The sequence below is a fragment of the Somniosus microcephalus genome, unplaced genomic scaffold (genome assembly GCF_052327205.1).
Source record: "Somniosus microcephalus isolate GS21.2 unplaced genomic scaffold, FLI_Smic_1.0 unresolved_chr7, whole genome shotgun sequence".
NCBI classification, from domain to species: Eukaryota; Metazoa; Chordata; class Chondrichthyes; order Squaliformes; family Somniosidae; genus Somniosus; species Somniosus microcephalus.
In genome coordinates, this window is record NW_028225185.1 from 6,595,060 (window position 1) to 6,607,293 (window position 12,234).

Below are 12,234 nucleotides of genomic sequence, written 5' to 3' on the forward strand. Positions count from 1 at the left end.
AGATTGTTGGTTTCTGCTAACTAATGGTAGCAAGGGATACGGGGCAAAGGCGGGTAGATGGAGTTAGGTCACAGATCAGCCATGATCTCACTGAATGGCGGAGCAGGCTCGAGGGGGCTCGCTGTTCCTATTTTGAACGGACTTTGTTTCGGGGCGGGGGTGGGGAGGAGGGGACGCAGAGGCCTCCCGTCTCTCGCTACCGCGGGAACCGAGCGCACCCAGAGCATTGGTCGGCACTGCCACTCTAGGCTGTGATTCTAAATCGGGATGTCGCAACACTGCACAGTGCCGCTCGCTAAAGCGGCGGGCACAGGACTGGCACAAGCCAGGGAGGGGAGCAACTGGAGATTTGCTGGCTCGACTGAAAACTGCACTGCCACTCCAAGCGCAGACAAGAAATTCAGCCTTTGGAGCTGGCATCGCATGCCTCTCTAAGCAGGGAGTCAGGAAAGCAAGTGACCAAACAAATTTACTTGGGTATTTCGGTTTATTTCCAACGTGTCATAAGTTTAGGCGTGTGTCTGCATGATTTTAGGACGCGACGTGCATTTATCGTGCACTTCCAGGATCCAGAGTGCGATTTCTTTTGAAAGACGGCGAGTTAAGGATTTAAATACTTTCGTACCTTCCGAGGACAGAGTGTGCCTGCATGGCCATGTGCTGCTGAACGTGGTGTGATCGCCTTATTTCTACAAACAGCCGGCTGCTGCCAGAGAGTCGACTTTTTAAATAAAATAAAAAATCTACTGCCCATTTCCGTCCGGTGGAGTGGACGGCTCGGCCGTTTCGGAAGGCGTTAAGGGGCCCAACAGCGGACCATTCCGGCAACTTGCATCTGTATAATGCCGATCACGTCTCAAGGCGCTCAACGCAGGAGCGTATTCGGACAAAATTCGACAAAACGCTGGGCAGGGGGAGGCGGGATCGTTCGCGGGTGCGATGCCCCTCATGGTCGAAGAGCCCGCTCGAATACGACATCCCAGTAAAAGGCTGGAGCCGAGGGAGGAGCTGCCTATCGCATGAGAAAGACACACTCCGATCGGTGCTCGCCAAGTTCCAGCTCCCCCTCCCTGCAAGTTCCCATGATATTGCCGCCACCAGCGTTAAACCTTTTAACATCACGCAGGCAAAAAAGATTCACTTAACACTTAAAGCAGTGGCGTTGGCCTGTCTGTTGTGCGACCTGTGGGGCCAGGGTATTTTAAAAACTGCATTTCCCATTTAAGTCGCTTTGCAGTGTGATGGATGTTACGCTCCAGGTCCAAGTAGGGACTGTGGATTTATTTTTTAAATCAGTTTAATTTTGTTAAGTGTATTAGCACCATGACTGTTTAAAATCAGAATATCTGGTCCAACAGAAATGAATGTTTAAATAAAGAACTGAATGTTAAAGTGCCTGCCTTTTGTTCAATCGTTTGTGTATCTGTGTGTGTGTGTGTTTATACGGGATATATCGGGTAGCATGTGCTTTCACTTTCTCCATGGGCGCTGACTTTCGCTGGGATACGGGTTCCACGGGTGCTGATATACAAGAACACAAGAATTAGGAGCAGGAGTCGGCCATTCAATAAGATCACGGCTGATCTTCGACCTCAACTCCACTTTCCCGCCCGATCCCCCTATCCCTCGATTCCCCGAGAGTCCAAAAATCTATCGATCGCTATCTTGAATATACTCAACGACTGAACATGCACAGCCCTCTGGGGCAGAGAATTCCAAAGATTCACCACCCTCTGAGTGGAGAAATTCCTCCTCATCTCAGTCCTAAATGGCCAATCCCTCCGACAGTGCGGCGCTCCCTCAGTACTGCCCCTCCCACAGTGCGGCACTCCCTCAGTACCGCCCCTCCGACAGTGCGGCGCTCCCTCAGTACAGCCCCTCCGACAGTGCGGCGCTCCCTCAGTACTGCCCCTCCGAGAGTGCGGTGCTCCCTCAGTACTGCCCCTCCGACAGTGCGACGCTCCCTCAGTACCGCCCCTCCGACAGTGCGGCGCTCCCTCAGTACAGCCCCTCCGACAGTGCGGCGCTCCCTCAGTACTGCCCCTCCGAGAGTGCGGTGCTCCCTCAGTACAGCCCCTCCGACAGCGCGGCTCTCCCTCAGTACTGCCCCTCCGACAGTGCGGCGCTCCCTCAGTACTGCCCCTCCGACAGCGCGGCGCTCCCTCAGTACTGCCCCTCCGACAGTGCGCTGCTCCCTCAGTACTGCCCCTCTGACAGTGCGGCGCTCCCTCAGTACTGCCCCTCTGACAGTGCGGCGCTCCCTCAGTACTGCCCCTCCGACAGTGCGGCGCTCCCTCAGTACTGCCCCTCTGACAGTGCGGCGCTCCCTCAGCAGTGCACAGGAGTTGCAGCCTAGATTTTTGTGCTCAAGTCTCTGGAGTGGGACTTTAACCCACAACCTTCTGACTCAGAGGAGAGAGTGCTACCCACTGTTAACAGGCAGTTAATTGGCACTAATCCTCTTCCTGCCTCGGGGAGGCGGCTCCCAGCACAGGGTGGGTATCCGCCTCCTTTGAAACTGGCATGGAGGCGGGTTGGGGGCGGGATGGGTTTGTGCCCCCCCCCCGATTTCGGGAATTTAACCCCCCACACGGCCCAATGGAAATCCTGCCCTATGACTCTGAGTGTCAATGTCAGCTCCCAAATAAGACAAAGCAACATTCACCACAACAGACAGAGGAGCCGATAGCGATAAGCACACTCCGCGAGAATACAATAAAACTCTCACAAGCTGACAACATCCTAATCGCACCTCCAAGTCACATTACAGACCTCACAATGCCTGAAATTTCCACCCCCTCTCTCCTTTCTGAAGAAAAGATGTCTAATACATTATTGATTCAGTAATGAAAGTAAATCTCGGGACTGCACCGTCCTGGATGTCAAAGACTTGGGTTCAAATTCTACACCGATAAACAAGACCTATACGGCATCTTACCCCTTCCAACGTGGCTCCTTCCCAATGCTGTTTCATTGTGGTCACTGCAACATTCGCTTCCATAGGCAAGCCAACCAAAACGTCACCTCCTCTGTTAAATACATGCCACCATGACGTGCTTCCACAACCGGGCTTTGCCCACCGGCTCTCAAACAGAGACAACGAGAAGCCTTCCCAAAAGGACACCAGCCCACATCTTCCATCTTGAGCACTGCAATGGCCAGGCCCAGCCACCAATCCACATTATAGACACCGAAACATAGAAACAAAGGAGCAGGAGTCGGCCATTCGGCCCCTCCAGCCCGCTCCGCCATTCAATATGATCATGGCTGATCCTCTATCTCAATTCCATATTCCCGCTCTCTCCCCATACCCCTTGATGCCTTTTGTGTCTAGAAATCTATCTATCTCCTTCTTAAATATATTCAGTGACTTGGCCTCCACAGCCTTCTGTGGTAGAGAATTCCACAGGTTCACCACCTTCTGAGTGAAGACATTTCTCCTCATCTCAGTCCTAAATGTCCTACCCCGTATCCTGAGACTGTGACCCCTCGTTCTAGACCCCCCCAGCCAGGGGAAACATCCTCCCTGCATCCAGTCTGTCTAGCCCTGTCAGAATTTTATACGTTTCAATGAGATCCCCTCTCATTCTTCTAAACTCTAGTGAATACAGACCTTATAATATGCAATCAATCTATACATTAAAATAATAAAGAACAAAAGACTCGCATTTCTCCTGCGCCTTTCCCCACCTCAGGACGTCTCAAAGCGCTTCACAGCCAAGTAAGAGCTTTTTTTGAAGTGTGGTCACTGTTGTAATGTAGGACCCGCCCCCTCTCTCCCTGTCTGTCAATCACAGCCCTAGGCCCCACCCCTCCCGCCCTGTCAATCACAGCCCATGGCTCCACCCCTCTCCCTGTCTGTCAGTCACAGCCATAGGCCCCGCCCCTTTGCGTGTCAATCACAGCCCTAGGCCCCACCCCTCCCTCTCTGTCAATCACAGCCCTCGGCCCCACCCCTCCCTCCCAGTCAATCACAGCCCTCGGCCCCACCCCTCCCTGTCAAGCACAGCCCATGGCTCCACCCCTCTCCCTCCCTGTCAATCACAGCCCATGGCCCCGCCCCCTCCCAGTCAAGCACAGCCCATGGCTCCACCCCTCTCCCTCCCTGTCAATCACAGCCCATGGCCCCGCCCCTCCCTCCCAGTCAATCACAGCCCTAGGCCCCACCCCCTCCCTCCCTCCCTGTCAATCACAGCCCTGGGCCCCGCCCCCTCCCTCGCTGTCAATCACAGCCCATGGCCCCGCCCCTCCCAGTCAATCACAGCCCTAGGCCCCGCCCCCTCTCTCCCTCCCTGTCAATCACAGCCCATGGCCCGCCCCCTCTCTCCCTGACTGTCAATCACAGCCCTAGGCCCCGCCCCCTCTCCCCTGACTGTCAATCACAGCCCATGGCCCCGCCCCCTCTCTCCCTGACTGTCAATCACAGCCCTAGGCCCCGCCCCCTCTCTCCCTGACTGTCAATCACAGCCCTAGGCCCCGCCCCCTCTCTCCCTGACTGTTAATCACAGCCCTAGGCCCCGCCCCTCTCTCCCTGTCAATCACAGCCATAGGCCCCACCCCTCTCTCCCTGTCAATCACAGCCCTAGGCCCCACCCCCTCTCTCCCTGTCTGTCAATCACAGCCCTAGGCCCCGCCCCTCCCTCCCTGACTGACTGTCAATCACAGCCCTAGGCCCCACCCCCACTCTCCCTGTCTGTCAATCACAGCCCTAGGCCCCACCCCTCTCTCCCTGGCTGTCAATCACAGCCCTAGGCCCCGCCCCCTCTCTCACTGTCTGTCAATCACAGCCCTAGGCCCCACCCCTCCCTGACTGTCAATCACAGCCCTAGGCCCCGCCCCCTCTCTCCCTGACTGTCAATCACAGCCCTAGGCCCCGCCCCCTCTCTCTCTGACTGTCAATCACAGCCCTAGGCCCCGCCCCCTCTCTCCATGATTGTCAATCACAGCCTTTGGCCCCACCCCCTCTCTCCCTGACTGTCAATCACAGCCCTAGGCCCCACCCCCTCTCTCCCTGACTGTCAATCACAGCCCTAGGCCCCGCCCCTCTCTCCCTGACCGTCAATCACAGCCCTAGGCCCCACCCACTCCCTACCTGACTGTCAATCACAGCCCTAGGCCCCGCCCCTCTCCCTGGCTGTCAATCACAGCCCTAGGCCCCGCCCCCTCTCTCCCTGACCGTCAATCACAGCCCTAGGCCCCGCCCCCTCCCTGACCGTCAATCACAGCCCCTGACCGTCAATCACAGCCCTAGGCCCCGCCCCCTCTCTCCCTGACCGTCAATCACAGCCCTAGGCCCCACCCCCTCTTTCCCTCCCTGTCAATCACAGCCCTAGGCCCCACCCCCTCTCTCCCTTCCTGTCAATCACAGCCCTAGGCCCCGCCCCCTCGCTGTCAATCACAGCACTAGGCCCCGCCCCCTCCCTCACCGTCTATCACAGCCCTAGGCCCCGCCCCCTCTCTCCCTGACTGTCAATCACAGCCCTAGGCCCCGCCCCCTCCCTCTCTGCCTGTCAATCACAGACCTAGGCCCCACCCCCTCCCTCCCTGACTGTCAATCACAGCCCTAGGCCCCGCCCCCTCTCTCCCTGACTGTCAATCACAGCCCTAGGCCCCGCCCCCTCCCTCCCTGACTGTCAATCACAGCCCTAGGCCCCACCCACCCCTCCCTGCCTGTCAATCACAGCCCTAGGCCCCACCCCTCGCCCTGTCAATCACAGCCCTAGGCCCCGCCCCTCGCCCTGTCAATCACAGCCCTAGGCCCCGCCCCTCACCCTGCCAATCACAGCCCTAGGCCCCGCCCCCTCACTCTGTCAATCACAGCCCATGGCCCCGCCCCTCACCGTCAATCACAGCCCATGGCCCCGCCTCTCCCGGCCGACCTATCAATCACACCCCATGGCCCCGCCCCTCACCCTGTCAATCAGAGCCCATGGCCCGGCCCCGCCCCTCCCAGCCTACCTGTCAATCACAGCCCTAGGCCCCGCCTCTCCCGGCCTACCTGCCAGTCACAGCCCTAGGCCGCGCCCCTCACCCTGTCAATCAGAGCCCTAGGCCCCGCCTCTCCCGGCCTTCCTGCCAATCACAGCCCTAGGCCGCGCCCCTCACCCTGTCAATCACAGCCCTAGGCCCCACCCCTCCCGGCCTACCTGTCACTCACAGCCCATGGCCCCGCCCCTCCCAGCCTACCTGTCAATCACAGCCCATGGCCCCGCCCCTCCCGGCCTACCTGTCAATCACAGCCCTAGGCCGCGCCCCTCACCCTGTCAATCACAGCCCATGGCCCCGCCCCTCACCCTGTCAATCACAGCCCATGGCCCCGCCCCTCACCCTGTCAATCACAGCCCATGGCCCCGCCCCTCCTGGCCTACCTGTCAATCACAGCCCTAGGCTGCGCCTCTCCCGGCCGACCTGTCAATCACAGCCCATGGCCCCGCCCCTCACCCTGTCAATCACAGCCCTAAGCCCCACCCCTCCCGGCCTACCTGTCAACCACAGCCCATGGCCCCACCCCTCCCGGCCTACCTGCCAATCACAGCCCATGGCCCCGCCCCTCCCAGCCTACCTGTCAATCATAGCCCTAGGCCGCGCCGCTCACCCTGTCAATCACAGCCCATGGCCCCGCCCCTCCCGGCCTACCTGTCAATCACAGCCCTAGGCCGCGCCCCTCACCCTGTCAATCACAGCCCTAGGCCGCGCCCCTCACCGTCAATCACAGCCCATGGCCCCGCCCCCCCAGCCTACCTGTCAATCACAGCCCTAGGCCGCGCCGCTCACCCTGTCAATCACAGCCCATGGCCCCGCCCCTCACCGTCAATCACAGCCCATGGCCCCGCCCCTCCCGGCGTACCTGTCAATCACAGCCCTAGGCCGTGCCTCTCCCGGCCGACCTGTCAATCACAGCCCATGGCCCCGCCCCTCACCCTGTCAATCACAGCCCTAGGCCCCACCCCTCCCAGCCTACCTGTCAATCACAGCCCATGGCCCCGCCCCTCCCGGCCTACCTGTCAATCACAGCCCTAGGCCGCGCCCCTCACCCTGTCAATCACAGCCCTAGGCCGCGCTCCTCACCCTGTCAATCACAGCCCATGGCCCCGCCCCCCCAGCCTAACTGTCAATCACAGCCCTAGGCCGCGCCCCTCACCCTGTCAATCACAGCCCATGGCCCCGCCCCTCACCCTGTCAATCACAGCCCATGACCCCGCCCCTCCCGGTCTACCTGTCAATCACAGCCCTAGGCCGCGCCTCTCCCGGCCGACCTGTCAATCACAGCCCATGGCCCCGCCCTTCACCCTCTCAATCACAGCCCATGGCCCCGCCCCTCCCAGCCTACCTGTCAATCACAGCCCTAGGCCGCGCCCCTCACCCTGTCAATCACAGCCCCCGGCCCCGCCCCTCACCCTGTCAATCACAGCCCATGGCCCCGCCCCTCCCGGCCTACCTGTCAATCACAGCCCTAGGCCGCGCCTCTCCCGGCCGACCTGTCAATCACAGCCCATGGCCCCGCCCCCCACCCTGTCAATCACAGCCCTAGGCCCCGCCCCTCCCGGCCTACCTGCCACTCACAGCCCTAGGCCACGCCCCTCACCCTGTCAATCATAGCCCTAGGCCCCGCCCCTCCCAGCCTGCCTGTCAATCATAGCCCTAGGCCACGCCCCTCACCCTGTCAATCACAGCCCTAGGCCACGCCCCTCACCCTGTCAATCACAGCCCTAGGCCCCGCCCCTCCCGGCCTACCTGCCAATCACAGCCCTAGGCCGCGCCCCTCACCCTGTCAATCACAGCCCATGGCCCCGCCCCTCACCCTGTCAATCACAGCCCATGGCCCCGCCCCTCACCCTGTCAATCACAGCCCATGGCCCCGCCCCTCACCCTGTCAATCACAGCCCTAGGCCCCACCCCTCGCCCTGTCAATCACAGCCCTAGGCCCCGCCCCTCGCCCTGTCAATCACAGCCTTAGGCCCCGCCCCTCACCCTGCCAATCACAGCCCTAGGCCCCGCCCCCTCACTCTGTCAATCACAGCCCATGGCCCCGCCCCTCACCGTCAATCACAGCCCATGGCCCCGCCTCTCCCGGCCGACCTATCAATCACACCCCATGGCCCCGCCCCTCACCCTGTCAATCAGAGCCCATGGCCCGGCCCCGCCCCTCACCGTCAATCAGAGCCCATGGCCCGGCCCCGCCCCTCCCAGCCTACCTGTCAATCACAGCCCTAGGCCCCGCCTCTCCCGGCCTACCTGCCAGTCACAGCCCTAGGCCGCGCCCCTCACCCTGTCAATCAGAGCCCTAGGCCCCGCCTCTCCCGGCCTTCCTGCCAATCACAGCCCATGGCCCCGCCCCTCCCAGCCTACCTGTCAATCACAGCCCATGGCCCCGCCCCTCCCGGCCTACCTGTCAATCACAGCCCTAGGCCGCGCCCCTCACCCTGTCAATCACAGCCCATGGCCCCGCCCCTCACCCTGTCAATCACAGCCCATGGCCCCGCCCCTCACCCTGTCAATCACAGCCCATGGCCCCGCCCCTCCTGGCCTACCTGTCAATCACAGCCCTAGGCTGCGCCTCTCCCGGCCGACCTGTCAATCACAGCCCATGGCCCCGCCCCTCACCCTGTCAATCACAGCCCTAGGCCCCACCCCTCCCGGCCTACCTGTCAACCACAGCCCATGGCCCCACCCCTCCCGGCCTACCTGCCAATCACAGCCCATGGCCCCCGCCCCTCCCAGCCTACCTGTCAATCATAGCCCCAGGCCGCGCCGCTCACCCTGTCAATCACAGCCCATGGCCCCGCCCCTCCCGGCCTACCTGTCAATCACAGCCCTAGGCCGCGCCCCTCACCCTGTCAATCACAGCCCTAGGCCGCGCCCCTCACCGTCAATCACAGCCCATGGCCCCGCCCCCCCAGCCTACCTGTCAATCACAGCCTAGGCCGCGCCGCTCACCCTGTCAATCACAGCCCATGGCCCCGCCCCTCACCCTGTCAATCACAGCCCATGGCCCCGCCCCTCCCGGCGTACCTGTCAATCACAGCCCTAGGCCGTGCCTCTCCCGGCCGACCTGTCAATCACAGCCCATGGCCCCGCCCCTCACCCTGTCAATCACAGCCCTAGGCCCCACCCCTCCCAGCCTACCTGTCAATCACAGCCCATGGCCCCGCCCCTCCCGGCCTACCTGTCAATCACAGCCCTAGGCCGCGCCCTCACCCTGTCAATCACAGCCCTAGGCCGCGCTCCTCACCCTGTCAATCACAGCCCATGGCCCCGCCCCCCCCAGCCTACCTGTCAATCACAGCCCTAGGCCGCGCCCCTCACCGTCAATCACAGCCCATGGCCCCGCCCCTCACCCTGTCAATCACAGCCCATGACCCCGCCCCTCCCGGTCTACCTGTCAATCACAGCCCTAGGCCGCGCCTCTCCCGGCCGACCTGTCAATCACAGCCCATGGCCCCGCCCTTCACCCTCTCAATCACAGCCCATGGCCCCGCCCCTCCCAGCCTACCTGTCAATCACAGCCCTAGGCCGCGCCCCTCACCCTGTCAATCACAGCCCCCGGCCCCGCCCCTCACCCTGTCAATCACAGCCCATGGCCCCGCCCCTCCCGGCCTACCTGTCAATCACAGCCCTAGGCCGCGCCTCTCCCGGCCGACCTGTCAATCACAGCCCATGGCCCCGCCCCCCACCCTGTCAATCACAGCCCTAGGCCCCACCCCTCCCGGCCTAACTGTCAATCACAGCCCTAGGCCCCGCCCCTCCCGGCCTACCTGCCACTCACAGCCCTAGGCCACGCCCCTCACCCTGTCAATCATAGCCCTAGGCCCCGCCCCTCCCAGCCTGCCTGTCAATCATAGCCCTAGGCCACGCCCCTCACCCTGTCAATCACAGCCCTAGGCCACGCCCCTCACCCTGTCAATCACAGCCCTAGGCCCCGCCCCTCCCGGCCTACCTGCCAATCACAGCCCTAGGCCGCGCCCCTCACCCTGTCAATCACAGCCCATGGCCCCGCCCCTCACCCTGTCAATCACAGCCCATGGCCCCGCCCCTCACCCTGTCAATCACAGCCCATGGCCCCGCCCCTCACCCTGTCAATCACAGCCCATGGCCCCGCCCCTCACCCTGTCAATCACAGCCCATGGCCCCGCCCCTCACCCTGTCAATCACAGCCAATGGCCCCGCCCCTCACCCTGTCAATCACAGCCCATGGCCCCACCCCTCCCAGCCTACCTGTCAATCACAGCCCTAGGCCGCGCCCCTCACCCTGTCAATCACAGCCCATGGCCCCGCCCCTCACCCTGTCAATCACAGCCCATGGCCCCGCCCCTCACCCTGTCAATCACAGCCCATGGCCCCACCCCTCCCGACCTACCTGTCAATCACAGCCCTAGGCCCCGCCCCTCACGGCCTACCTGCCAATCGCAGCCTTGCTCTCCGCTGGGTCTTTGTTTTTCGGTCCGCCGCTCCGCTCCGCAGCCTTCATCAAACAGGCCTGGCTCCCCTCCCTCCTTCTCCTCGCCCTGGCGTTGTGCAGAATTGGTCTGCGCGACAAAAAGAACAGCCATTGATGTCAGCTGACAACACACGGTGAACGGTGGGGGGGGGCGGGGATTGAAAAAGGCGCCGACAGCCGACTGACCGCGTCTGCGCAGTGAGGGGGTGGTGGAAACTACAATTCCCAGCAGGCAGCGCGCCGGCTTCAAGGGGATTGGGGATGTGAGCCGCACGCTGATTGGTCAGGATACGAGACACGCTCCTTCCCTCCCCTCCACGGTGATTGGTTGGGCCGAGGCGGCGCTGAACTGGGATTGGTCGGTGGGCTGAGCCCCAGGCGGCGTTGGACGGGGATTGGTCGGCGTGCTGAGGCCGAGGCGGCGCTGGACGGGGATTGGTCGGTGGGCTGAGCCCGAGGCCGGTGAGCTGTTGGAGAGGGAGGAGGGTCGGCGGTGGCCGGAGAGAGAGAGAGAGAGAGAGAGAGAGAGAGAAGAGAGAGAGAGTGAGTGTGAGTGTGAGTGTGAGTGAGAGTGAGAGTGTGTGTATGAGTGAGAGAGAGAGGGGGTGTGGTGTGGAGTGGAGGGAGGGAGACTGCGGCGGAGAGGAATTGGGGGAGAGGAATTGGGGAAATTGGGGGAGAGGAATTGGGGAAATTGGGGGAGAGGAATTGGGGGAGAGGAATTGGGGAAATTGGGGGAGAGGAATTGGGGGAGAGGAATTGGGGAAATTGGGGGAGAGAAATTGGGGGAGAGGAATTGGGGGAGAGGAATTGGGGAAATTGGGGGAGAGGAATTGGGGGAGAGGAATTGGGGAAATTGGGGGAGAGGAATTGGGAAATTGGGGGAGAGGAATTGGGGAAATTGGGGGAGAGGAATTGGGGAAATTGGGGGAGAGGAATTGGGGAAATGGGAAGGGTCGGGGGGGGTGGGGAAGGGTCGGGGGGGGTGGGGAGTGGGGTCGGGGGGGGTGGGGAAGGGTCGGGCCGAGGGGGTCGGGGTGGGAGGATCTCGGTCTTGAAAGCTTCAATTGTCACCCAGCATCCAAAGCCTTTAGGGGGAAGAGAGAGCTCCCTAAATCCTCTAGCCAATTCCTCTATCCAATCCCTTTAACGTTTTAAACCCCTTCCATCAGATCAGCCCCCAGCGTTGCGCTTTACTGCAATCCCAGTTCCCACACTGCTGAGCTGGGAATGGGTCAGCGGTGGTGGTGGTGGTTACACGGTCCTGATGTGTTCTGCTCCCTTGATTAACGGACGTTTCTTTCTCTCCCCCCCCGCCCCCCCCCCCCCCGGCAGGAGGTCTCCACGGCTCGTGGGGAAAGATGTCAGCAGGAAACGCCTGGAGTAGCCTCACAGCAACACAGAAGGCAATGTTGGCCATCGGGGTCCCAGCCAGTGCTGCTGCAGTGTATATACTGTACAGGAGATACAAGGAGAGTCAGGGTAAGGACGACCAGTCAATGTGGAGAGCGCTGAACGTGTCTCGAAGCCATTCCTGATTCCTGTTGTTACCCGCACACGTTCCTTCCCCCCGGTATTTCCCCCTGCGTGGGTAAGGGTTAAACGGGAGCCATCCCCTTGCCTTCGTTCCTCGCACCCTCACTTTCGCTCCGTCGCCCTCACCTTCATTCGCCGCCTTCGCCTTTCCAACCCCCCCCCGCCCCCCTTTGCCGGCTCGCCTTCGTCCTGCGATGACTCTGCTTTGTGTTTCTGGTGTAGGGGAGCGCTGCGTGCTGGTCGGCGACGATCAGATTGTC

The 12,234-nt window shown here is 61.8% G+C and overlaps 1 protein-coding gene and 1 long non-coding RNA gene across 3 annotated transcripts in view; both read left to right on the forward strand.

The window, feature by feature from the left end:
* LOC147086434 (semaphorin-4B-like) overlaps nucleotides 1-12,234 on the forward strand; it is a 225,931-nt gene that overhangs the window by 57,480 nt on the left and 156,217 nt on the right. The gene's annotated exons all lie outside the window — the stretch shown is intronic.
* Nucleotides 10,558-12,234, forward strand: LOC147086436 (uncharacterized). The gene is made up of 3 exons (XR_015075727.1): nucleotides 10,558-10,900; nucleotides 11,774-11,920; nucleotides 12,197-12,234. It is a non-coding gene; the product is annotated as an uncharacterized LOC147086436 (long non-coding RNA).